This window comes from Hevea brasiliensis, unplaced genomic scaffold (genome assembly GCF_030052815.1).
Source record: "Hevea brasiliensis isolate MT/VB/25A 57/8 unplaced genomic scaffold, ASM3005281v1 Scaf423, whole genome shotgun sequence".
Lineage (NCBI taxonomy): Eukaryota > Viridiplantae > Streptophyta > Magnoliopsida > Malpighiales > Euphorbiaceae > Hevea > Hevea brasiliensis.
The window spans coordinates 7115-32995 of NW_026614944.1; the positions used below are offsets into that span (position 1 = coordinate 7115).

At 33.8% G+C, this 25881-nt stretch overlaps 1 long non-coding RNA gene and 1 other non-coding gene across 2 annotated transcripts; one reads left to right on the forward strand and one right to left on the reverse strand.

Annotated features, from left to right (window-relative positions):
- The first annotated feature begins 4210 nt into the window (after positions 1-4210).
- On the forward strand, positions 4211-5617 carry LOC110660282 (uncharacterized). Its single transcript, XR_002495884.2, has 2 exons — positions 4211-5055; positions 5146-5617. It is a non-coding gene; the product is annotated as an uncharacterized LOC110660282 (long non-coding RNA).
- Positions 5618-21576: 15959 nt separating this feature from the next.
- On the reverse strand, positions 21577-21683 carry LOC131177362 (small nucleolar RNA R71). The gene has a single exon (XR_009146894.1). It is a non-coding gene; the product is annotated as a small nucleolar RNA R71 (small nucleolar RNA).
- Positions 21684-25881: the final 4198 nt, after the last annotated feature.

A 25881-nucleotide genomic window follows, 5' to 3' on the forward strand; every position in this document is an offset into this window, starting at 1 on the left:
TAGCATAACATGCATCACCACAGTTTCAATTGTCGAACTACGAGGGGGTCTGATTCTTCCTCAGGATAGCGAGGGGGATACGTAGGTAGTTTAGGACTACGGTCCTAAATATGAATCCACAACATTTCAAATCACACAGCTGCCATTGTCATGAGACCGTAGCTAGTCTCATGACACAGAGTGTATCGACAGAACAAGATGCACTCAATTTTCACATGGCACAGTTATCACTATTATGAGACTGTAGCTAGTCTCATGACGCAGAGTGTATCGACAGAGCAAGATACACTCATTTTTTCACATGACACAGTTATTACTGTTATGAGACCATAGCTAGTCTCATAAGATAGAGTATGTCGACCGAGCAAGATATACTTGATCCTCATAGCCAATGTTTCATAGTTATTAGAAATTTGAGTTTCACTTTGACGAAACTTGAGCAATGCTTTCGCATTGATTTCAACTTTCGCCAAAGTGGGGGGCAAACTGTAGATCCTTATTTTGTGATGAGTATGTGTATTGAGGCCGTGGGAAACCCGATGATGAAAAATTATATGACTGTAAAATGTAATTGAAGGCATGGAGCTGAATTATTAATTCTGTGGCATGATCTTGAAAAAAATAAAAATAATAATAAAGCTTTGGGGAAATTAATTTAATTAAATTTAAATAAAATTTTATTTTGTTTAAATTTAATATGGGTAGTTCTTAAATGAATCTAACTAAGTTTAATTGGGCTCCATGGGCCTAAGAAAGCCTAGTTAGGAATTTTAAATGGGACCCATTTAATTATTTTCTAAAAATTAAAATAACAAAATATCTCTCTCTTCCTTGGCCCCACTCTCATCCTCACACTCTACTGGTGTCACCCCCTTTCCCTCTCTTTCTATTGGTTGAAACACCTCACCCATATTCTAGTCTCATCCAAATTCATCAATCCTAGTCATTTAAGTTACCTGAACTTTATCAGACTAGGACTCCAAACCCTACCACACCTCTTCCTCACTCCCTATTGGTGCCTTCCATTTTTGCCTTTCTTCCTATTGGTTGAAACACCTCATCCATATCTCAGTCTCACCCAAATTTTGCAATCCTAGTTGTTTAAGTTATCTAAACTTTATCACCCTAAGACTCCAAACCCTATCACACCTCTTTCCCAAAACCCTATAAATACCCCACTGATAAAAAAATAAAGAAAGGAGGTAGAAAAAAGAGAAAAAAAAAAAGAAGGGATAATGGGAGGAAAGAGGAAGAGAAAATTCAGAGCTATAGGAAATTTAGAGATATTCAAGACTCTTTGAGTTCTTCCTTATTTTTTCTTTTCTTCAAGAAGATTTTCATACAAGATTTCTAGAAGGTCAGTTTTTATTGTTTTCTTTTCAAGATCTATGACACACAATATTTTAATTCTATGCTCCTTGTCTTCAATTTATTTTATATGTTCGTATTGATCATGTAATCATGTTTAATTTGAGGGATACACAACTCTACACATGTTTAGTTTCTGTCTCTCGTATTTTTATTATTTTTCTTTATTTTCTGAATCTGTAAAAAATTTGTAAAAATTATATTCATATTCTACATGAAATTCCATTAATTTTAGGCTCAAGAATCACTAAAAAAGCTTTAATAGTTTGTAAGTTATGGCTGTTTGAAGTTAGGGTTCCTGTAAAATCTAATTTGCAGGATATCCGATTTGTGAAGCCCATATCTCCCTTGTTCCTTAATATTTTTGTGCAAATCTAGTGTCTAAAATTAACTTTAGAATCTTATGAATCTTTTCCAATTGGCTTTGCATTCATATCTGTTGTGGTTAATGAGTTATGAATTTTACAAAAAAATAGTACGATTCTGTCACTTAGAAAAGTTACGATTTATGTAGACCATTCGGCTAGGGTTTTGTTTGATTTATATATTTTATGATCTTTTATAATATGTAGGCTGTCTTTTGTAATTTTTTTTATGATTTTTAGGCATGTATAACTATTTTTAAAAAATTGGATTTCTTGCTACCATTAATCTGCCAGAATTTAGAAATTGTATATTTAGGCATGTTCTTGTATTTTCTTAGGTTTTAATTGATATTTGATCTATTTTTCTGTGTTCTTTTAATTCGAGAAGTGTTATGAAGTGTTTGGATCATGTTAGAAGACTTAGACTATTAGATAGTTGTAACTAATTAGGAGTCTTAACCCTTTAGGAGACTAGAGTAAGAATCCAATGTAAATTGTTATTAATATTTTCTTTATTTCTTTTATTTTCTTTAGTTTCTTTATTTTTTTATTACAAACAAAATTGGTAAGTAGCCCTAAGGTAAGTACCAAAGAGGGCATTTGCGTGGAGCTTATATGGAGCTAAACGGGAGTAAGCCAGGGATATCATTGCCATACTAGAAGAGAAGACCCTTTTTTAAGGGTAGCTTGCCCCAATGGCAACTGCATTTACCAACAGGTAAGTAGCTCTAAACTTCTCGAATAACCATTGGCATGAAATTATAGTAATAATAGAACTTTTATTTGGTAAATTAAAATTAACTTTATTTTTAATTTAACTGACTTTTGCATGTAATTAATTTAAATAAATACTTTGTAAATTAAAATTAATCTTGTTTGTAAATTAAACTAACATTGGCATGTAAATAAATATATTTTAATACTTGGTAATTGTAAAATAAATTTGCATGTTAGAAATCTTTATTAGGTTGTGATTGTTTGGGCCTTATGTGATATTAGAATAAATTACACATGCACATAATTAACTTAGTTTAATTATCCTTAGGATAACTTGGTGAAAATTAATTAATTATGTTAAATAGAAATATAGGGTTATTTGAAATTGAATTTGTTTGTAAATTAAATTCTCAATAATAAATTAATTTTAGTCATCTGGTAAATATCATTTAAATAATTAGCAACCCCATAGATAGGAATTACTTGTGGATGAAAATTGTGTGTAAACAACAATCCTTTTGTGAATTACTTGCGTGTGTAGGATTAGAATTGCATTTTTAGGATAAAGTTTAATAATGGAATAATAAACAAGACTTCTAGAAACATTAGTAGAGGACTGGCACTCGAATTAACGAGGTTAGACTAGGCATAAGGGGTGCCTAACACCTTCCCCTTATGTACCCACTATCCCGAACCTAGACATTGGGCTATGGTAATGACGGTTGTGGAAACTTTGCAAGGAGTAAGTCGCCATCCATGACCCTCTGAAGAAACACTGAATATGTCCCGATTATTACCCGGGTGGCGACTCCTGTCTATCTATGCCTTCGTGGCATAAATCCTTAGTACCGTGGTAGTGTTATGGGAAGACGGTACTTACCAGTGGTTTGATTCTATTAGGATTATATGAAGTGCATGTCTAGGAAATGCTGTCTAAGGAGGTGGTACTTAAGTGAGACCATTGTGACTCCACCATCTTTCCTGGGCATTACCTGGTGCATTTTATATAATTTTAATGGATGATATTTCGCCTCACGCCCCCCTCCTACAGAGTGTTTGCTAAAATTGGTTGGTTGAGCTATATGAGTATTAATTATTCTACCTATGTGGAGTTAGTTCAAGAATTTTATGCTACTTTTACATTTACAAAACCTGAAATTTTTTATGCACTTACACCAGATTTGATAACTTTCATATTGTTGGGCAAAGCTTTTTCTTTGTCCATCCTTGAATTTAATGTTGCCTTAGGTTTTGTGGATGAGGTTTCCTTTAGTCATGATGCGTATTCTACCCCTTTATGTGATTACCCTCATGATTTTGTGTCTATAGAGGCTTATAGAAAGCTGATTGGGAATCCCACTGCCACTTTTGACCCCAGCCGAGCTAAAGCTAATTCAGGGAAGTTGCAGTCCTCTTTTCTTTTCTTTTTGTGCTTTAATTCTTTTTCACATTGGGGACAATGCGGGAATTAGGTGTGGGGGAGGTTTGGATATACATATATATATAAGAGAAAGAATTATTTTTCATGGGATTTGTTTAAATATTTGGACTCTAATGTTGGATTCTGATAAGGGTTTTGGGATTTTATTTTTTTCCTACTCTTTTGGTACTACCTTTTTTATGACTTTTAGTTCTTTTTGGAAGAGTTTATCATGAATGCTTGTTTTTTTGCTTGTCTTTGACCATAACTTTTGTCTAATTAAATCATTAACTTCTAACTTAAAGTTACCCAATTTTTCTTGTCTTGAATTGATGAGATATGCTAGATCATGCAATAAATTTGATGTGATCGGGTTTATTCTCTATTTTTTTTCATGGAATGGATGGTTGATTTTGATTGTACTTTTCATCATAAAGTATGAGGCTTGAATTAATAAGTGAAATGTGTTAAATTTGCTTGATTTAAATTGATGTCATATGCATAAGGAATATTTGTTTAAACTCGTTTAGTCACAAAATTGTTTAATGTGTGAATATATATAATGAGAATTAAGGTTGCTACATTAAAAAAAAATAAAAAAAAAAGAGTTTTGTTTTGCTATTTTGACTTAGTTGAGTAACCAGGGGTCTTCATGCACCCCATGTTGACACTCAGGCCAAAAATTAAGCAGAATATGAGCAGTGCTAGTAGCCACCTAGGGTTGTGTTGAATTGAGTAACCAGGGGTAGCCACCATAAACTGGTCTATCTTTGTGTCAAAAGGTCTATGACACTCTGGGCAAGTCTAAAAGTGTTGAATAACTTAAAAGCACTTCAATTTCCTATCGCTGGGTAAAATTGTGTGAAATTTGTGACTTGACAGGTTAGCGGATGATTCTTTATGCATTGACTTAAGCTATTTTGGAACTAAATTGTGTGGATATTTTGAAAATGCTTAAGCCTTGTGTTTTATACTGATAAGAACTCTTAAAATCGATTATTTATTATATAAGAATTGAGAATTACTAATTATGTTATGTTTATTGTGTCTTTTAGTGTTTTGCATCAAGAATGGATTAGGAGACCTATGTGACTGGATGTTAGTTGTTATTGATTGATAGATTTGGGTTATGCTTGAGGACAAGCATTCGATTAGTGTAGAGGAATTTGATAATGTGCATAATTGGTATATATTTTATTGGGTTTGCTTGATATTTTGGGAAAATATTGAAATTAATATGTTGAAATTTATTTGATTTCGTGTTTCTTTAGCTAGGTGATAATGAATGATTGCAAAAGTGAGATTTTGGATGCTTTTCATGAATATTTGAACTGTTGGCTAGAATTTTGGATGTTAAGGGCCAATTTCCAGAATTTATCCATTGAGCCATGCCCACGGCTTAGGTTGTGCAGATACAAAGCAGAGGCAGAGTCAATTGCATGACTGAAGATTTTATTTTAATTGACTTCAAGCCTAATTTTGGGAGGATTGTATTTTAAATAGGACTTTTGATTGGGGAAATTAGGAAGAATAAGTTTTATGCCTACTTTTTCTCTCTTTTCCAAAGTTAGTTAGAATTCTCCCTTTATTAGGACTTCTTATGTTTTATATAAGGAAAAAAATGCAGGTTTTAGGAGAGCAAAAAATTACAGAATTCCTTTTATTTCTCTTTTGCTCATTTTTAAACCATGTGTGGCTAATTCTTCTTTGATTTAATAAAGGTTAATTAAAGTCAAGGTTCATTCAAGTTGTGAGATCTAACCTTAATTCTTTTCTTTAAATTCTACAGTAATTATATATTCTTTGTATCCTTGTTTATTATTTTGTTGATTGCGCAATAAGAGCTCGTTGTATAATTGATAGGATATTAATTCGCCAATTGAATATCTAAATCCGTAATTGTTTAGATATTTTGATAATAAGTGGCAGGTAACATGATTTGATTATACTCAGATTTTTAGATTGTGTTATAGGAATATATAATCTAATCTGAACAATCACGCTTGCTGATCTTGTTGATTAGGGTTGGGTCTTTCTAGTTCTTTATGCAATTAGCAGATTGAATCCTAGGCGCATGTCAGGATTGTTCGTTAATAAGGGATTAATCATAGGTGCATGACCGATTAATCTAAAATTAAGGAAAGATTAGGTTATTAGAAGCGTTTTCAATAACTATAACTCATATATTGTAGTGTTTTAAGATTATTATTAGTGTCGATGATCAACTTCTGAACTTGACTGAGATTACCTTTGCTAGATGATTGTGCCAATTGATTTTTTTTTCTCATTATTGATCTGCAATTATTTAATTTAATTTAGCCATATTCTGCAAAAATTCCCCCATTTTAATTTTATTTGTATTTACTTAGCTTTCAAAGAATTGGCAAAATATCAGTCCCTGTGGATTCGACTCTACTCATCCTAACTGCAATTTATTTGAGTTTTAGAGAGTAGGAATTATTTTTGGTGGATTCGGCACCCATTATATGCTTCAATCCATTAGAATTTTATTAGCAGTAGCTGCATACTATTATTATGAAATTTGGCAAATGGATGTCAAAACTGCTTTTCTCAATGGAAATATTGAGGAAAACATTTTGATGGAACAACCTAGAGGTTTTGAATCCCAAGATCGTTCCAAGGTGTGCAAGCTAAAACGATCCATTTATGGGTTAAAACAAGCTTCGAGGAGTTGGAAAATCCATTTTGATAAAGCCATTAAATCTTTTGGTTTTGTTAAAAATGAGGATTCATGTGTTTATAAGAAGGTTAGTGGAAGTGCTATCACTTTCCTTGTCTTATATGTAGATGACAATATTATTAATACGCAATGACATAAATATGTTAATAATTGTCAAGATATGGTTGTCAAATACATTTTCCATAAAAGACTTAGGGGAAGCAACCTATATTCTTGAAATTCGCATCTATAGAGATAGAGCGAAAAGAATAATTGGTTTATCCCAAAGTCTATATTCGAAAAAAGTGTTAAAAAGGTTTAACATACTTGATTCCAAAACAGGATTGTTACCAGTAAGACATGGTATCCATCTTTCTAAGAAGATGTCTCCTAAGACACTTGAAGAAAGAGACAAAATGGTCAGGATTCCATATGCTTCGACTATTGGAAGTTTAATATATGCAATGTTGTGTACTAGGCCAGATATCGCATATGCTATTAGTTTGACTAGCAGGTTTCAATCCAATCCAGGTTTGGAACACTGGATAGCTGTCAAGAATATCCTTAAGTACTTGAGAAGAACTAAGGATTTATTCTTGATCTATGGAGGTGGCGACCTATAATTGGATGGTTACACTGATTCTGATTTTCAATTAGATATCGATGATAGAAAGTCTATCTCTAGTTTTGTGTTCATTTGTAATAGAGGTGCAGTTAGTTGGAAGAGTTCCAAACAGAGTACAACTACAAACTCCACTATAGAGGCCGAGTATATTGCTGTATCAGATGCTGCAAAAAAGGCTGTTTGGATAAAAAAGTTCATGATAGAACTTGCAGTAGTTCCTTCCATTGAGTCAGCAGTTCCTCTCTACTGTGATAACAATGGAATGGTCATTTAGGCTAAGGAACCCCGATCTTACCAGAAATCCAAACACATAAAAAGGCACTACCACACTATCAGAGAGATAGTTGAACGAGGCGATGTAACCATGCAAAAAATAGCATCAGTTAAAAATCTAGCTGATCCATTCACGAAGGCTATGTTACAAACTCAGTTAGACCGACATCTTGAGAAAATTGGTCTAAGATACTGTAATGAATGGCTTTAGTGTTAATGAGAGATTGTTAGTAGTATGCCCTAGAGCATATCATTTTGTATGTATCTTGTACATATTTTTATTAATAAAAGGCAATTACACTTTTTTGTTTACATAATCTATTTATGTTTAATTGAAAAGGTCCATTATTATTTTGTTAGAAATTCTATTCTAAAGTTATTAAGAATATGAGTGACAGTATTTCTAGTACAAAGTATCATAACTTAGTTCACAATCGAGGATACTTCACAAAGGACATGACTTATCCAGAAAGATTGTAATCATATTTGTTTCCAAAGTATTAATATGAGATGTTAATATGTTGGAGTGGTGAGTCTCATGCCACATAACAAATATGATAGGCACTTATATATGATAAGTAGGCTGAACCAGTGGCGCTTATGACAAGCTCATGGAGTTGAATTTTGTCAATGCATTATCATAAAAAATCATATCGGTGCATATAATCCCTTGACCTGAGATAACACAGTTATCTTGTATATAGGTGGTTTGAGTTTGATACTACTTTTATACTCATACTGTGTATGGGTATATGGGCATGTGTTGGCTCCTACTAGTTATATATGGAGATAGGTGTTAGTCAAGATGGGATCCGTTACCCTAAGTAAATAGGGATAAGATCCTATGTTCATTTAATTGTTCTTGATAATTCAAGTTCCTGGCCAGGACAAATAGACTTACCCAGAAACGAGTTTCTGATAAGAAAGTCTGATTAATAAAAAACTAGAATTAAAAGAGAACATAAGATTCTTAGCAAATGGAGTTTAACATTAACCATGACTTCAGTTTGAATTGAGATTTTATAACGGAGAGATCTTAGTGCATGTTAACGTATGATTAAAGGTTCATGTTTAAGGTATTCCTTATTGCTAATTAGGTGGCGATGGCATGCTATGCTAGGTGTCAACCATGGTCTATGAAATGCCTAAAATGATTTAGGGAAATCATTCACGGTAAGAAAGAGTTCTAATGATATTAATAGTTAATATCATTTTCTCATTGCCAACTAGTAATGAACCTAGTAAGTCATACATCTGCACAAGTTAATCACCATGTAAATTATAATTTAATTGATTAATTAAAGAGTTTAATTAATGGATTAAATAGGTTTGGTTTGCAATAAGATTGCAAAGTCCCTAGCATGACTTGAAACCAAATATGGGATATTGGATGTATGATATAAATGAAATGGTGGAATTAATTAATGGAGATTAATTAATTAATTAATTAATATGTGATATAAATTAATTTAAGGGAGAAATTATAATTTTGGATTGAGAACTCAAAATTGTAGACAAGGGGCAAAATAGTAATTTTACAAGGTGACACGTGGCACCATGAGATGGTGACACGTGGAACTCATTAAAGTGTGCCATTTGTCTTCCATGTGATGGAGGATGTAACTTGATGATTTAGTCTTAGCTTGACACTTGGCTTAATAAGATTAAGACAACTTAAAAGCAAGATTAAATAGGAGCTTGACAAGTGGCATTGCATTTAAGTTTTTTGTTTTATGTATATAAATGAAGAAAGAAGAAGAAGATTCAATCTTCTTCCTTTCTTCTTATTGGACGACAACTCTCCTTCTCTCTCTTCTTCCATTTTCTTCCATTAACAAGTGAGAGAAAGCTTTGTTTCTCTTTGAATAAAAACACTAGGAATTGTTTCTAATGCAATATACATCCATAGAATCTCACCTAAAGCAAGAACCCCAAAAATCAAGTGGTTGGCAAGCAAGTCAAGGGGAGGTTTGGGGTTGCCAAAGGTGCATTGGTGGTGTTTGTGGTGGACAAGCTAGAAGGGCAACATTTGGAGCCCTAGGAGCACCCAAAGGGATTAAGAAGGGTTGATTCTACACCTTAGTAGTTAGAGAACTTTAATCCATCTTTTAATTAGGATTTAATGTGATTAAATGCTAAACCTTAATCTTTAATGGCAAATGAAACTTTAATGCATGCTAAAATTTGTTTTGGCATACCTATGGGCATAAGAAGTTGGCTAGATTCATAAATCATTTGACATGAATGCATGAAACCCTAGTGAAATTTTGAATTCCAATCTTCTTATGGCACTAAATCCATGTTTCCCTACTTTCATCTGGTATTAGAGCCACTATATTTGCCATTAGAATTGAATTAAGACTTAATTGTGTGATTGGATGAGTTTTGGGTGCATTTAAATGACATTTGGATGGAGAAAACCCAAGGAAAATGTAATTGCTGAAAAGAACACGGCGTCGTGTTTTACAACTCGGTGATCACAGCCCGGGCGTGTAGTGGTACACGACCCATGCTTCCTCGAGCCATGGCCTGTGTTTCTTTCTACCTAACAGCGATTCAAAACATGGCCTGTGTAAAAATGCACTCAGGGGCATGTTTTCTTCTGGCAGCAACGTGAATATTTACATGGCTCGTGTAATTTCATGCCAGGGCTGTGTTATCTTCTGTTAAGGGTGTGTTTTGGCTGAAATTTTGGGTTTTTATGCAATTATTGTGTAATTTGTAACCCAAAATCAAGCCTAAACCTAATTAAATGGTTTAATTAGGATTTCTAATCACACAAATAAATTTAGAAAATTGTTTTCATAAAAATTAAGTTTAGGAAGGGTTCCTAAATTTAAGATTAATTTAAACATATATATTTATGTTTAATTTTTAAATGTCAATATGTATAATGGATGATCATGGAAAATAAAAGACCAATGTGATTGGATTTATTTATTTATTTTTATTCTTCTTTGGGATGTAATAATTAATTTTATTTTGGTGGCATGTATCATAAATATTGTGATAACTTAGGACGTATTTTCATTTATTTAAGGACTTTAAAGTCCAAATTCTTGTAAATTCAACTTGGTATACCAAGGGTTACAATGTAATTGGATTGCAAGAAGGACAAGAAGGTCAAGAGCATTGGCGGGGACTAGTGGGAGGAGATCAAGATCAAGATGTTAGTTATGTACTCCTTTAGCAACTCTTGTAAAATGAATGAATGAAATACACCTAGGAATGCCCTAATTCAATTCTTGGTGGCTCAGAATTGAATCCCTTAGAAAATTCATGATCATGCCATATCGTTTGATTATCCATGTATGCATGAGATGTGTATGAATGTATGCAAATATGTGATATATGCTTGCCAAATTGGATAATGTGCAAAGTAAGACCATAATTGTAATTAAGCCGACCATAAAATCTTCCACTAAATGATTAAGTTGGTAATGGTATAATTACGGTAATTATATCATGGCCCTCCATTGAGGCAATTACTTTAAAGAATTTGAAGCAATTGTATTATTGGCTATGGAAACATGGGAATAATGCATTTGTCTTAAGAGATTTTTTTAAGAGTAATTGTAAAACATGAGATGTTGTAAGTATGTGAATGCTTGGTGGTCAATAATGGTTGTGCCTAAGGTCATTAAAGTTATTTGCATACTTACTAGCTCAATGGGATCAACTTAACTAATGCAACAAAAACTAATAATGGATGTGCCTGAGGTTTTGAGCATTAGGGGTCAAAAAAATAATTGAACCTCACATGAGATGTGATGGGCAAGAAGTTGCTCACTTATAGTTTATTGTGATTCTAATAATGGATGTGCCTGATTGATCAATAAGACTATAAGAATTCAATCACCCATTAGAAATCTATCTAACTAGGATTTTCGTTTCCTACTATGGAAGTGTAGGATCCGCCAAGTTAGTGGGAGGACTAATTTGATTAAAAGACCATAATCATTTTAGTTAATTACTTAATACATTTACTAATTGATCTTGTTATTTTTTACAGTTTTTATTCTGATAATAATAAGCACACAATAACAACCACCATCCAATATCCTTGCGGGCATACTTAATCATAATAGGTTGACAGAACCTGATCTTTCTAATTGGCTCAGAAATCTGAAGTTTGTCCTGAACCTAGAATATATAGGATATGTTTTAGATTCAAAAATTTCTGCTCCCTTACCTCCGAGGCCACTCTAGAGGAATTAGAAACTTTGGACAAGTGGAAGGAGCATGATATGAGAGCCAGGTATTATATGTTGGCTTCTATGACTAATGAGTTACAGAAGCAGCATGAAAACATGCAAAATGCAAATGAGATCCTTCTTCACCTACAAGAGTTGTATGGTGAACATAGTAGGAATGCTAGGTATGAGATATCTAGACAACTATTTTGAAGAGGATGTCAGAGGGACAGAATGTAGGAGATCATGTCCACAAGATGATTCGGCTTATAGAGCAGTTGGAACATCTTGATTTTCACATGGATTTCCAACTACAGATGGATTTAATCCTTCAATCCCTACCAGAGTCTTTTGGGAATTTTGTGACAAATTTTCATATGACTAAGCAAGAATGCACTCTAGCTGGCTTGCTTAACATACTGGTAATTGCCCAAAAGAATATGCTGGGCAATAAAGGAAAAGAGGCAGCTTTGGTTGCATTTTCTTCTTTAGTTGGAAAGTCCGAGAAGAAGAAGGGCAATAAGAAAAGGAAACCTCAAATTCTTGGACCTTCCAAGAAAATAGCCAAACAAAAGGGCAAAACCGAAGCTGACAAAGGCAAATAAAAGTGTTTCCACTGCAAAAGGATGGACACTGGAAAAGGAACTGCCCAGAGTATCTTGCATCTTTGAAGGACAAGAAAGATAAACCTTCAAAAGATATGTGTCTATATCTTGTTATTTGGATGCTGATGATGCTCTTAGTTCATCTACAACTTAGGTTTTAAATACTGGTGTGAGTTCTCACATTTCTTTTGATATTCAGAAACTAGCAAGCAGTAGCAGCTTGCAGGCACGAGATGTTAGACTCTGGATTGACAATGGCTCAACTGTTGAAGCATTAGCCATAGGATCTAAATCTTTGTACATGTATGGACATGTTTTGTATTTAGATCATGTTTTGTGCATGCCTGATGCGTTTAAAAACATTATTTCTATATCTAGTTTGAGTAGAAATGGTTATGAATTTCTATTCACAAATGATATTTGTAATATTTATTTTGAAAATAAATATGTTGGCTTGGGTTATATGCATGATGGACTTTATTATTTGGATAATAATGATAAATACAAATCCAATGCAAGCAATCTAAATGAATGTAATGCCATAATGAAAATCAACTCCAGTCTAAAATGTCTTTGGCACTTAATATTAAGTCATATTGCAGAAGATAGGACTATAAGGCTGGAGAAAATGGAGACTTTATCTTCATTAGGTTCTGAACCTGCTTCAACTTATGAATCCTGTCTTCAAGGCAAAATGACTAGATCACCTTTTGTTAGACAAGGGTTAAGAGCTGAAAATATTTTAGAACTAATACATAGTGATGTATGTGGTGCATTTAAGAAAGTGGCTAGAGGCAGTTTTCATTACTTTATTACCTTTACTGACGACAAGTCAAGGTTTGGGTATTTGTATTTGATGAAATACAAATATGAATCCTTTGAAAAGTTCAAAGAATTTATATCTAAAGTAGAAAAACAAACAAAAAAAAAAGTATTAAAACTCTTCGATCAGATCATGGAGGTAAATACTTAAGTACTGAATTTGATGAATACATGAAGAGCATGGCATTATTACCTAGCTGACTCCTCCAGGAACGCCACAATTAAATGGTGTATCTAAAAGGAGAAACCGTACCCAATTAGATATGGTACGTAGCATGATGAGCTATACTAACATGTCAATCTCCTTTTGGGGATTTGCATTAGAATCAGCTTTGCACATTCTAAATAGGATTCCACCAAAGTCAGTCTCTTCCACACCTTATGAGATATGGCATGGAAGAAAACCAAGTCTTAAGCATGTTAAGATTTGGGATTGTCCAGCTTGCATTAAAAAGCTGAAGACTGATAAATTGGAAACCAAATCAAAAAAAGGTTAATTTGTTGAATATCCAAAAGAAAGTTTTGGATATTATTTTTATTTGCCTACATCATAAAAGGTTATGATAAGAAGAGATGTTATATTTCTTGAACAATGGTTTATTCAAGAAGGAGGCAAAGGAAGGCAAATAGAGTTAGAATTAGAGAATTCTGACCAACCAATAAATAAGATGGATATAGATCCATCTAGTCAACCTATGCCTATTGATGATACATCTACAATAATTCCTCACAGATCAACCAGAATATCTTACCCACCATAGAGATATGGTTTTCTTTGTGAAAATGAATAAGAGTTGTTTGCTCATGAAGAAACAAATCATGGAGATGATCCTTTAACCTATGAAGAAAGCTATATCAGATATAGACTCTTCTAAATAGATTGAAGCTATGAAATCTCAAATAGATTCCATGTATAAGAACCAAGTTTGGGATCTTGTAGACCCAACTAAAAGTATTACACCTATAGGTAATAAATGGGTCTTCAAGAGGAAAATCAATTCTGATGGAAAGGTAGAGACCTATAAAGCAAGGCTAGTTGCGAAAGAATTTCCCTAAAGGCAAGAAATCTACTGTGAGGAGACTTTCTTGCCTATTGCTATGCTTAAATCCATTAGAATTTTCTTAGCAATAGCTATACACTATGATTATGAAATTTGGCAAATGGATGTCAAAACAACTTTTCTCAATGAAAATATTGAGGAAAACATTTTTATGGAACAACCTAGAAGTTTTGAATCCCAAGATCGTTCCAAGGTGTGCAAGCTAAAATGATCCATTTATGGGTTAAAAAAAGCTTCGAGGAGTTAGAACATCTATTTTGATGAAGCTATTAAATCTTTTGGTTTTATAAAAAATGAAAATGAGCCATATGTTTATAAGAAAGTTAGTGGGAGTGCTATCACTTTCCTTCCTTTATGTGTAGATGACAATATTATTAATAGGCAATAACATAGGTATCTCAACAACTGTCAAGGTATGGTTATCAAATACATTCTCCATGAAAGACTTAGGGGAAACAACCTATATTCTTGGAATTCGCATCTATAGAGATAGAGCGAAAAGAATAATTGGTTTATCCCAAAGTCTATATTTGGAAAAGGTGTTAAAAAGGTTTAACATGCTTGATTCCAAAAAAGGATTGTTACCAGTAAGACATGGTATCCATCTTTCTAAGGAGATGACTCCTAAGACACCTGAAGAAAGAGGCAAAATGGCCAAGATTTCATATGCTTCACCTATTGGAAGTTTAATGTATGCAATGTTGTGTACTACGTCGGATATCACATATGTTGTTAGTTTGACTGGCAGGTTTCAATCCAATCCAGGTTTTGAACACTGGATAGCTGTCAAGAATATCCTTAAATACTTGAGAAGAACTAAGGATTTATTCTTAATCTATGGAGGTGGCGACTTACAATTGGATGGTTATACTGATTCTGATTTTCAATCAGATATCGATGATACAAAGTCTATCTCTGGTTTTGTGTTCATTTGTAATGGAGGTACAGTTTGTTGGAAGAGTTCCAAACATAGTACAACTACTAACTCCACTATAGAGGCCGAGTATATTGTTGCATCAAATGCTGCAAAAGAGGCTGTTTAGATAAATAAGTTCATGATAGAACTTGTAGTAGTTCCTTCCATTGAGTCAGCATTTCCTCTCTACTGTGACAACAATGGAGCGGTGATTCAGGCTAAGGAACCCTGGTCTCACCAGAAATCCAAACACATAGAAAGGCACTACCAAATTATTAGAGAGATAGTTGAGCGAGGCAATGTAGCCATGCAGAAAATAGCATCAGCTGAAAATCCAGTTGATCCATTCGTGAAGGCTATGTCACAAACTCAGTTAAATTGACATCTTGAGAAAATGAGTCTAAGGTACTGTAATGAATGACTTTAGTATTAGTGGGAGATTTTTAGTAGTATGCCCTAGAGCATATCATTTTGGATGTATCTTGTACATATTTTTATTAATAAAAGGTAATTACACTTTTTTGTTTACATAACCTATTTATGTGTAATTGAAAAGGTCCATTGATATTTTGTTAGAATTTCTATTCTTAAGTTGTTAAGAATATGAGTGACAGTATTTCTAGCACAAAGTATCATAAATTAGTTCACAATCGAGGATACTTCACAAAGGACATGACTTATCCAGAAATATTATAATCATGTTTGTTTCCAAAGTATTAATATGAGATGTTAATATGTTGGAGTAGTGAGTCTCATGCCACATAACAAAAATGATAGGCACTTATATATGATAAGTAGGCCGAACCAGTGATGCTTATGACAAGCACATGGAGTTTATTCTTGTCAATGCATTGTCATAAAAAAATAATATCAATGCATATAATCCATTAACATGAGATAACACAATTATCTTGTATATAAATGAAGAAAGAAGAAGAAGATTCAATCTTTTTCCTTTTTTCTTGTTGGATGGCAACTCTCCCTCTCTCTCTTCTTCCATTTTCTTCCATTAACAAGTGAGAGAAAGCTTTGTTTCTCTTTGAACAAAAACACTAAGAATTGTTTCTAGTGCAATATACATCCATAGAACCTCACCTAAAGCAAGAACCCCAAAAATCAAGTGGTTGGCAAGCAAGTCAAGGGGAGGTTTGGGGTTGCCAAAGGTGCATTGGTGGTGCTTATGGTGGATAAGCTAGAGGGGCAACATTTGGAGCCCTAGGAGCACCCAAAGGGATTAAGAAGGGTTGATTCTACGCCTTAGTGGTTAGAGAACTTTAATCCCTCTTTTAATTAAGATTTAATGTGATTAAATGCTAAACCTCAATGTTTAATAGCGAATGAAACCTTAATGCATGCTAAAATGTGTTTTGGCATGCATATGGGCATAAGAAGTTGGCTAGACTCATAAATCATTTGACATGATTGCATGAAACCCTAATGAAATTTTGAATTCCAATCTTCTTATAGCCCTAAATCCAGGCTTCCCTACTTTCACACCCAAATTGGAAGAATAATTCTTTCTTATTGAAAACAAATTAGACTAGCAATAGGGAGGGATTTCACTTAGCTAGAATTATTTTGCTGATAAATGGTTGATTAAATGTGTGTTCATAATGGTAGGCAAAATTTGTTTGCTTGATCTTGAAGTTTTAGGTTTATAACTCTTTTCATTTAATTCTCTTCATGTGTTATGTGTGTTCAAAACCTACTCCTTAAATTTATTTCAACAAATTTTTTTAATTTTTTTAATCAAATGAACTTTTCTTGATGTGTTGAAATTTTAATTTAAAAAGTTTATTTATTTTATCTTGAATGTCATTTTTTTTATTCCAATTTTTAAAAGTCCTTTATTGCTTCACGCATATATAATATATATATATATATATATATATATATATATATATATATATATATATATATATATATATATATATTATACGTAACTTTATGAAAATATATTTTTGTAACCTTGAATGTGTTTTAATAATTTATTAGATTCTGATTTTTATTAAAAAAAAAAGGAAAAAGAAGGAAAAGATTCAAAATTCAATAGTGTGATTTAGCAACCGAATTTAATTTGGTGGTAAGGCAATCCGATTAGCCTAAGTGCTTGCTATATTTCTGCAAAATTCGGCATTAGAATCTAGAGTTAAAAACTGCCTCCTCCTCCATGCATTTTCACTATTTTCTTCTTCTCTATCACCTACCTCTCTCTACTCAAAAACCCCTCTTTCCCTTCTCATTTTTTCTTCCATTTCAAGCTAAAATACACTAAAATCTCTCCTTTTTCAACACTCATCAAAACTCTTGGATTTCTTGAAATTTTGGCTTGCATTTAGGTTTCCTTGAGTCTCTCTCTCTCTCTAAAGTGTTTTGTTTCTCCTTTCTCTCTTATTTTTCTTTCTTTGTTTGATTTTTTTTTATTTCTATTTCAATTAGTGTTTATTTATTGTTTGATTTGTGGTTATTGCATTCTTCTAAGATAATTTCTAAGTGATTATTGTGATTTTCCATTCATTCATGCAAATAACCATTTGAAAATTTCTTAACGAAGTTTGTTTATTCTTAAACAAATCCCATAACAACTTACTCTTAATCTTATGGGTTTGTCTTTATTGCATAAAATTTATTCAATATCATACATTTTTATAAAATCTTAGTAGTAAAATGCCTAATTTCTTTATATACTCTTGGTATCTTTTAAGTTTTAGCTTCCATGTGTAATTTGTTTGGTTTTTACTTTTAAATATGTATATACATTTGCCTTGTTGATTTAGGGTGAATCTTAATATCTTGGTGTGGGACTCTTGAACTTGGTTTAGTATCGTCTTCTCATAAGACTACCACGATGCTTAGATATTAATGCCACAAAGGTGAAGGAAATGAGTCGTCACCTGGTTAATAACCAAGACAAATTCGCAAGAAGCGATGTAGGTGACAACTTACCCTTGTAGAGGTCCACTACCCTTCTTTCACTATGAGCCTAATGGCTTAGGTTCAAGATATTTGGTATGAGAGATAGAAGGTGTTAGGCACCCTTTCTGACTGGGCTTATCTTAGATCAAAAGCCAGCCCCTATTATTAATTCCTAAAGTCAGTCTTATTGTCTCTTTTATTAGATTTCCTAATCATACATTTATGCAAACTAAGGTTACACATTTAAATTCAACAATAAAAAATACAATAAAACAAAATAAAATAAAATAGCAAAAGGCAAGCATTTAAATAAAGAAAAAAGAAAAATAAATAAATAATAAACAATAAATAAAAAAATAAGTCAACTATCTAATTAAAACAAGTCAAAATTGAAATTAGAAATTATTTTTTGGATTAATTTAAATGTCCTAAACTTATCAAATTAATTAATCCTAGTTCCTGTAGGTCTAACATTCCTTAAAAAAATCCTAATTAATAAAAAAATGTGGGTTTTAATTTAAAAAATATAAAGAGTCCTATTTTAACAAAACTAGTCTAGTTTATAAAAAATTTCAAATATATATAGAAATTTTGTGAAATCCATAAAAAGTACAAAACTTATTACAAAAAATCTAAACAAATTACATGAGGTACTAAACATACCAAACTTTAACATGGAAAAATGAAAACTGAAGCGGAAGCATGAAAAACATAAGTTTAGATCATTGAATTCAAAAATTTTTCATCTAGGGTCACATGCATCATGCAAGATTCATTTTTATCTATTTGATTTCAATGATAAACAGCATATTAAAACTCTTTTAATATGTTTTTTGATATACATTTACCATTTAAGATTTTAGAATTAACAGATTAATTCATTAGAACCCTAGATTAGATCAAGAACAAGTGCACTAACCTTTTGATGCACTGCAATGTGTTTGGCACCTTTGGGATATGCCTAGGACACCAGATGTTGTCCCTTTAGCTTGTCCACACTAAGATCACCAATGGCAGCCCCTTGAACAGCTTCTCAAGCCTTTCCAATTAATTAGAAATTTAGGTTTTGTCTTTTGAGAGATTATAGATGTATACAAGACACTAGAAACGATTTCTAGCAATTTTAATTCAAGAGAATGTTGGCAATTCTCTTTGAATTGATGAGAGATGAAGAAGAAGAGAGGGAGAGGCTCCTTTTGGTGGCGGCACCAATGAGACAAATAGTAGATTCTATTTTTTTTCTTTTCAACCTTTCCCTTATATAGCTAGGTGATGCACACATTTTGCATAGTCATTTAGGTCTAATTTCATAACCATTTTATTTGATTATTAGTCATTTTTAGCTAATTTCATTAGTTAATTAGTTAGTTTTTTCATAATTGTCGATTTTGAATTAATTTTTGATTTTTACTTTGTTTTGTAGAAAATGGTGTTTTTGAAGGACTGAAGAGAATTTTGCCATTGAGGAGTGTCTTCTACAGCCAAAGATGTCAAAAACAAGTTTTCAAGCTGAAATATGCATTGACCAAACTGTGCATAACTTGCCGCATAAGCTATGCAGATCTGCATAAGGAGAAAGATCACTGTTCCAGAACCAGCCGAAATGTGCATAAGGAGACTGCATAGCTTATGCACATTCTCGCCTCCCTTATGCACCTTCACGGGATTGTGCATAACCTATGCACCAAGTTATGCAGCTTCGCATAAGTGACTCAGAACCAGTTAAATCGCATAAGGGATCGCATAACTTATGCGATCCACTTATGCAATCCATAAAGAGTTCATTAATGAGCTGGCAGGAGATTCCCTCAATTAATTCCTCCTAGAACATACCATTTTAGGGCTCCATGTCAGAAAAATGCTATAAATAGTCCCATTTTCCCATTTTAGGGGAGACAAGAAGCAGAAAAGGAAAGGAGGGGCTGAGCAGAATTTGAAGAGTCACCTTCACCTTCCACACCATTTTCAACCAAGATTTGCAGATTTCTTTCTTCCCTTATATTTTTCTATACTTCTAGTGTTTAATTTCTTATTTCTTAGCTTAGATTAAAGCTTTATCTCCTTATAAACTCATAATTTCTTGCAAGCATTATGGATAGTGAGTAGTTTACTTTTGATTCTGGAGTAAGGGTTGTAATATTTGAGATATTTTTGTGGATTTTGATTGGGTAATCCATATTTTGTGGTCTTAATGAGTTTTATTCATTTCTTGTATGCTTAATGACATGCTTAGTGTAGGATCCCATTAAGTGATGTTCTTAATCCATGGTTGAAGCACCGAAAGGAGAAGGCCTTGTGATAGATAATCAAGAAATTGGACTTAATTAACTTAGACCTAGAAATAGGCTAAGGATTAAGAGGATTCACAGATTAATTAAAGAACTTAATGGGTCTTAATTAATTCTAACTCCACGAAAGTAGAATTAGTTTGATTAAGGCACTCTTTGTCTCACTCGAAAGGGAATTCAAAGGATTTAAGAGTTAATCTCCTTAAAACCCATAAGTTTCATAAGATTGGATAACCAATTTAAAATCCCAAAATAGCTCGAATATGAAATCCCGAACTCCGGAATCGCCTTTTTACCATTGTTAATTTTCAATTGAATTTAATTGCTTGCCATTTTCAATATTGCCATATTTGAACTTGCTTATTTCAATTCGATGCAATTTTAGTTTAATGCAATACATTGTTGAATAGAATATTGATTTTGCACATATAGATTTCACGCTCCATTACCCATCAATTCATTACTTTAATTCCATAAATACTTCGATTTAGTCAACTTTTATATCAAAAATTCAATCATTAACACGACTCCTCGTGGGATCGATATCTTTTCTATACTACTTGTACAACCCGTGCACTTGCGGTAGGGACGCATCAAGTTTTTGGCGCCGTTGCCGGGGAGTTGTTTGTTTAAGATTGAATTCTTGATTATTTTAGTTGTTTTTAGTTTTATCTTTGTTATCTTTTCACTTTGTGTTTGTTTGTTCTTTTTCAGGTACTTTTAATCGTTTATGAGAAGAGCTAGAAGCTCAAGTGACACAACCTTATTGTTCAATCCTGAAATTGAAAAGTTTTGGAAAGCCAACAAGAAAGAAACCAGAAGAAGAAAAGAAGCATTGAGAGAAACTGAATTAGAAGAAGTCATGGCTGATGAAAGAATGAGAATTGGTGTTAATGCTGGAAATGATCAAAACAATGAAAATGCAGCCCAAGGTGAAGAAGTTGTTAATGCTAATGTGCCTAGGGGAAGTATGATGGATCATGCTTTTCCTCGTTTTGATGACTTGAGAGAGAGCATAGCAAGACCAAGGATTGATGCAAATAGTTACAAGATGGATTTTGGAGTTCTTCAAATGATTCAAAATTCTCAATTCGGAGGTCATCCTTCTGAAAATCCACACACACATCTGAAGAAGTTTGCTATGATCTGTGACATGCAAAAACAACCTGGAGTGTCTGATGATGCAGCAAGATTGAAGCTATTCCCGTTCTCTTTAAAAGATAGAGCATTGGATTGGCTTGATTCTTTACCTCACAACTCCATCACAAATTGGGAGCAGCTCACTGATGCATTTCTTGCACAATATTTTCCACCTGGAAAAACTCAAGAACTGAGGAATCAAATGACAGCTTTCAGACCAAGAGAGGATGAAACTCTATATGAGTCATGGATGAGATGGAAGGAATTAGAGAGATTATGCCCACATCATGCCATTCCAAAATGGATGATAAATCAGAATTTTTACACAAATGTCACTCCGCAATCAGAGGAATTATTGATGCTCAAACAGGAGGAGAATTTATTATGAAGCATGAAGATGAAGCTTATGAGCTATTGGAGAAAATTGCAAAAAACACTCATCTTTGGAGTAGTCCAAGAGGACCAGCTCCAACTCAGAAGAGACAAGCTGCTGGAATGTATGATCTTGACCCATTCAACATGATTAATGCAAAGTTTGATGCACTTACAAATGTCCTTGCTAAGAAGATGGAAGATTTGAGTATGTTAGTTAGTTCATCATCATCAGCTGGAAGTTCACAACAAGTGGCTTATGCAGAGGAAACAACCAGCTGTGGAGTAGATTATGGAGAACAAGCAGCATATGTTGGTAATTATGGAAACAAGCAAATGGGAAATCCTTACTCTCAAACTTACAATTCAAATTGGAGGAATCATCCCAACTTTTCATGGGGAAATCAGCAAAGTCAAGTTCCAAATCAGAATTTTCAACCACAACAGCAAAGTCAAGTTCCATATCAGCAAAATAGGCAACCACTGCCTAATTTTCAGCAAAAAAATATGAACCCTCCACCAAAACAGCAAGAACGAAATTCCACCACTGAAGCTTTATTGCAACAGATTCTTGCTAACCAAAATAAGCATGATGAGGAGATGAGAGAGATGAAAGCAAGGCTGGAACAGATGCAAACACATAACAGAATGCTGGAAAACCAGATTGCACAACAAGCATCTTCCTCAAGTGCTAAGTCTTTTGGAAAACTTCCAAGTCAACCAGAAAATCCAAGAGAGCAGTGTCAAGCTATTACTTTAAGAAGTGGAAAAGTTATAAATGATGAGAAGAGTGAAAATGATGAGAAGAGAGAAAATGAGAAAAATACTGATGAGAGTGAAAAACAAGAGAGTGCAGAAAATTGTAAAGAGGAAATTGAAGAGAAGGAAGAGAAATATATACCTCCTGAACCCTACAAGCCACAACTTCCCTTTCCACAAAGATTTCACAAAGCCAAGCTTGATAGGCAATTTGGGAAGTTCTTAGAGGTTTTGAAGAAACTTTACATAAATGTGCCTTTTGTTGATGCTCTTTCACAAATGCCCTCTTATGCAAAATTCTTGAAAGAAATTCTCTCAAACAAGAGGAAACTTGAAGATGATGAAACTGTAGCTTTGACAGAAGAATGTAGTGCTATCCTCCAAAGGAAGCTTCTTCCAAAGCTCAAGGATCCAGGGAGTTTTTCAATTCCATGCCACATAGGGGAATCATGTTCTACAAAAGCTCTATGTGATTTAGGGGCTAGTGTTAGCCTTATGCCCCTCTCCATTTATGAAAAGCTCAATATGGGAGATCTAAAGCCAACCCATATTTCTCTTCAGTTAGCTGACAGGTCAATTAAGTATCCTGAAGGGATTTTGGAGAATGTGCCTCTGAAGGTTGGGAAGTTCTACATACCTGTTGACTTTGTCATCTTGGACATGGAGGAAGATTTTAATATCCCAATCATCTTGGGAAGACCCTTTCTAGCTACAGCAGGAGCATTGATTGATGTCAAGGGAGAAAAATTGACTCTTAGGGTTGGTGAAGAGCAATTGGTTTTCAATATTAATAACACTATGAAAAAGCATCATTCTGAAGCTGATACTTGCTTGAGAGTTGATATCATTGATGAGCTGGTTGAAGAACACTTCAGAAAGAAATATCCAGAAGATCCACTTGAAAATTGTTTGGTTCATGGAGGAGGCATAGACTATGACAACCCTCTTGTAGCTACATATGCTCAACACTTAGAGGGAAGTCCACCATTCACTTCTGCTCCAGTTTTTCAACTCACACAAAAGGAAAAAGTCGAATTTAAGCAACCATCATTCAAGGAAGAAGATGCACCTAAGGTAGAACTTAAGCAACTTCCTTCTCACTGTATGAATTTCTTGGCACTAATAACACTTATCCAAGAATTGTAAATGCAAACTTGAGTACTTTAGAGGCTAATAAGTTGTTAAGAGTGTTGAGACAATTTAGGAAAGTCTTAGGATACACCATAGATGACATTAAGGGAATAAGCCCACACTTTTGCATGCATAGAATCAGTTTGGAAGAAAATTGTAAACCATCTATTGAACATCAGAGGAGGTTGAACCCAAATATGAAAGAAGTTGTTAAAAAGGAAATTTTGAAGTTGCTTGATGCAGGATCATATATCCCATCTCGACATATGCCAGGTGAGCCCAGTACATGTTGTCCCAAAAAGGGTGGAATGACGGTGGTCAAAAATGAAAATAATAAATTAATTCCCACGTAATGCTGACTAGTTGGCGAATGTGCATAGATTACAGAAAATTAAATGTTGCCACTAGAAAAGATCATTTTCCACTTCCCTTCATTGATCAGATGTTGGAAAGACTAGCTAGGCATTCTTACTTTTGCTATTTAGATGGATATTCAGGTTTTTTTCAAATCCCTATCCATCCAAATGATCAAGAGAAAACCACTTTTACTTGTCCATATGGAACCTTTGCTTATAGGAGGATGCCATTTGGGTTATGTAATGCACCAGCCACTTTTCAAAGGTGCATGATGGCAATCTTCTCAGATTTCATTGAAGACATAATGGAGGTTTTTATGGACGATTTTTCTGTTTATGGATCTTCATTTGATATATGCTTGGCTAACCTTTCTAGAGTTTTGCAGCGATGTGCAGATACTGACCTTGTGTTAAACTGGGAAAAGTGTCATTTCATGGTTCAGGAAGGGATAGTGCTTGGACATTTGGTGTCTAACAGAGGAATAGAGGTTGATAAAGCCAAAGTTGAAGTGATAGAGAAGATGGCTCCTCCTACCAATGTCAAGGGAATTCGAAGTTTCCTAGGACACGCCGGGTTCTACAGACGCTTTATCAAGGATTTTTCTAAAATAGCTAAACCTTTGTCTAATTTGTTAAGTAATGACACACCATTTGTATTTGACCAAGAGTGTTTGGATGCCTTTTGCAGGTTGAAGCAAGCTCTTATCACTGCACCAATCATGCAACCACCTGATTGGAGCCTACCCTTTGAGATTATGTGTGATGCTAGCAACTATGCAATTGGGGCTGTTCTTGGTCAAAGAAAGGACAAAAAGGCTTATGCTATTTATTATGCTAGTAGAACACTGGATGAGGCTCAAACAAATTATGCAACAATCGAAAGGAATTTTTAGCAATTGTCTTTGCATTGGAAAAATTCAGACCTTACATTATTGACTCAAAGGTGGTTATATTTTGGATCATGCACCATCAGGTATTTGCTCCGTAAAAAGGAGGCTAAGCCTAGGCTCATTAGGTGGATTCTGATGCTACAAGAGTTTGATTTGGAGATTAGAGATAAGAAGGGAGCTGAAAATGTAGTTGCTGATAATCTTAGTAGGTTGAAATTGGATGGTGAAGAATTGGATGAAATCCCTATTGATGAGTTTTTCTTGGATGAACAACTTTTCTCTCTTGTTGCTAAACTACCTTGGTATGCAGACTTTGTGAATTATCTATCTTGTGGAGTTTTACCTCTAGGTATGACATGGCAACAAAAGAAAAAGATTTTGCATGAGGTGAAATTTTATAGATGGGATGATCCTTTACTCTTTAGGAGATGTTGTGATGGTCTAATTAGGAGATGTATTCCTGAAGAGGAGATACAGAGTATTATACATCATTGCCATGCTTCTGATTACGGAGGACATTTTGGAATCTCTAAAACAGCTAGTAAAATTTTGCAAGCTGGTTTCTTTTGGCCAAAGCTTTTTAAGGATGTGAGGAAATTTGTGTTGGATTGTGATAAATGTCAAAGGAGTGGAAATTTGTCAAAAAGAGATCAAATGCCCCTAAATAATATTCTTGAAGTGGAATTATTTGATGTTTGGGGAATAGATTTTATGGGGCCATTCCCTCCTTCATATGGTAATAGATACATCTTAGTTGGAGTTGACTATGTGTCAAAGTGGGTGGAAGCTATTGCAACTCTAACTAATGATGCTAGAGTGGTAGTGAAATTTTTGAAGAAATTTGTCTTGAGCAGATTTGGAGCTCCTAGGGCTATAATTAGTGATGGGGGTTCCCATTTTTGTAATAAGCAATTTGAGAGCTTAATGAGGAAGTATGGTGTAGTGCACAAGATAGCTACCCCATACCACCCTCAAACTTCAGGA